Source organism: Papaver somniferum, chromosome 9 (assembly GCF_003573695.1).
Source record: "Papaver somniferum cultivar HN1 chromosome 9, ASM357369v1, whole genome shotgun sequence".
Taxonomy (NCBI): Eukaryota; Viridiplantae; Streptophyta; class Magnoliopsida; order Ranunculales; family Papaveraceae; genus Papaver; species Papaver somniferum.
The window spans coordinates 24,251,133-24,253,670 of NC_039366.1; the positions used below are offsets into that span (position 1 = coordinate 24,251,133).

The following is a 2,538-nucleotide window of genomic DNA, read 5'->3' on the forward strand; positions in this document are numbered from 1 at the left end:
ATATGGGTCAAACTTCTGACGGTTATCAAACCTAGTGTTATTATAGAGAGCATTGGCTTGCTCTTCAACAGTATTGCCTTCCCAAAAAGGCTCTATTCTACCACTAGTATGACCCACTTCTAAAGATTCTAACCTTTTTGCTATAGCAGCAATTTTGGCATCTGATTCGTAGCTTTCTTCTACCCTATTAACGTTTCCTCTACCTAGAAGAATTGTTTTCTGGGGTACCCTATTATTTTCCAATTGTTGGGTCTTTTCGGTGATTTCATGCAAGTATGTCATCGCATTATCAACTGTTTGGTTTTCAAACCCACCTGTACACATGGACTCTACTGTAGTTGTGGTGGGATAATCTAAACCCTCATAAAGGATCTGAACTAACCTAACCTTTTCTAAACCATGATGAGGACATTGGGATAATAAATCATTGAACCTTTCCAAATACCTATACAAAGATTCTCCCTCATGTTGTGTAAACGTGCAGATTTGCGTCCTAATAGACGAGGTTTTGTGCCTAGGGAAAAACTTGTTCAAAAAGGCGGATGTAAGTTGTTCATAGGTTTCAATTGATTCGGAAGCCAAACTATACAGCCACGACTTGGATTTATCTTTTAAGGAAAAGGGGAATAACCTGAGTTTTAAAGCATCATCATCAAGGTTTCTAATTTTCAGGGTATTACAAATTTCCTCAAAGTCCCTAACATGGTAATAGGGGTTTTCATTTTCTTTTCCTAAAAAGATTGGGAGCAACTGTAAGGTTCCAGGCTTAAGTTCATAATTTGCTTCAGTTTCAGGTAACTTGATACACGAGGGACGAGTAGTCCTAGTAGGATTCAAAAAGGCTTTTAAAGTTGCCATTTCTGGCGCTATTGGACTATCAGGGATTTTCTCTTCAAACGGATGTTCAAAAACGGAATCTTCACGAATCGGACTCTCTAAATTGAGGTAATCAAGACGCTTAGAACTACTAGGTTTCTCTTTAACAAATCTACCTAGGGCGTCTCTTTTACGTTCAGGCATGCAACATAATAAGGAAGGGAATTCTATGCAAACATAAAACAAGGCCGACTCAACCAAATCAAACCTAAATTTCTAGCAAACAAAAAGCATGATGGCTCCACTTAGATTCTCACTAGACCAGCTTCTATTCTTTCGAAAAGGAACTCGTTACAATCTGAGCAAACCCCTCTGGAATCAATCCGAGTCAAAGTAAGTTGAATCATGGCGAGGGAATCTCAGTGGAGCTTTGATACCCAAGGCCTCACCGGTTACAAGGCGGCGCAGTCACGCATTCAACTCACAGAAACCGTCAAGAACTTCGAAGTATGCTTGAAAGAGTAACCAATATTTTTCGAACGACTTTCCTATTAAGCTCGTTACGCTATAGGTCTCGTTTTAGTCAAAATTTTAGGCTTAGGTTCGCGTTTGGTTTCGTGTTCCTAAGGCGGTCAAGAAGAGAACGGTGATGAAATCCGAACCCTTATCTTGTATGGCCAGTCCTTTCCCTTTACTAGGAATTAAAAGCAACCGTATTCAAGTCCTCAGCATATATTCACCTTAAGGAATACAGTAAACCCGCTGACAGGGGATTCGCGGGTGTTTCGAAAAACTTACCTCTCGTACCAGACAGGCGAAGAACCGCTGAAGTCGACTCGGGCCACAACTCCTATGTTATGTACGAACCCGAGGGGCCGAGGTGATATCGTAATCACCGTCCTTCCCTGCACACAGTTTGTATTTAAACAAACCCTTCCTTAGGGTTTAAAAATAATAATGTCCAAAGTCCAATGTCCAAGTGTCCAAAAAGAAAAGAAAAATTACAAAAATAGCAAACCCTAATACAGTTCTTTCTCTCTTTTTTTTTAAATAAAGAAAAATAAACAAACCCTAAAAAAATAAAAAAAAGTATCTAAAAAGAAATTGTCTTCTTCTTCGTTCTTTTCGCTTTAATCTTTCTCTCCAAGTCTTTATGCTTTAAGTTCCAGTCCTTACGAAATCACCAAACTCCTTGGCTCAATTCGCTTTACGATCCAAAACTTGTAGACAAAAGATAAATACCCAAAAACGTAAAAAAGAACAAAAATAATAAAAACCTAAAAAATAAATAAATAAAAAAAATAAATAAAAGAAAACTAAGTCTAAAAACCCTAAAAGCAAATCCGCGTCGGCGGCGCCAAAAATTGATGTGATTTGTAGATAGTGGTAAAAGTGGTTCGATTCTCAGACTTGCGAAGGATAAAATATAAACTTAAATTCTAAAACTAAAATAGAAAACAAACTAAAAATTGTCACAAACTCAATCAAAGATGATATTAATATTAAAAGAACACTAAGGCTAAGATTCCACTATTTTCCAAGTTCAAAGTGATTTAATCCCAATATTTATATTTATGCAATTTTCTCGTTCAAGTTGATTCTAACTTATTGCAACTAGTAGATTCTCAAAATAACAAGTGTAAATCCAAAGCATAGAACATCAAAAACTTAGGTCCAAGTATGTTCTATCAAAAGAAATCACAATTGCTTAACAAGGATCAT

At 37.0% G+C, this 2,538-nt stretch overlaps 1 pseudogene; it reads left to right on the forward strand.

Moving 5' to 3' along the window:
• The first annotated feature begins 394 nt into the window (after window positions 1-394).
• On the forward strand, window positions 395-494 carry LOC113314555 (annotated as a pseudogene).
• Window positions 495-2,538: the final 2,044 nt, after the last annotated feature.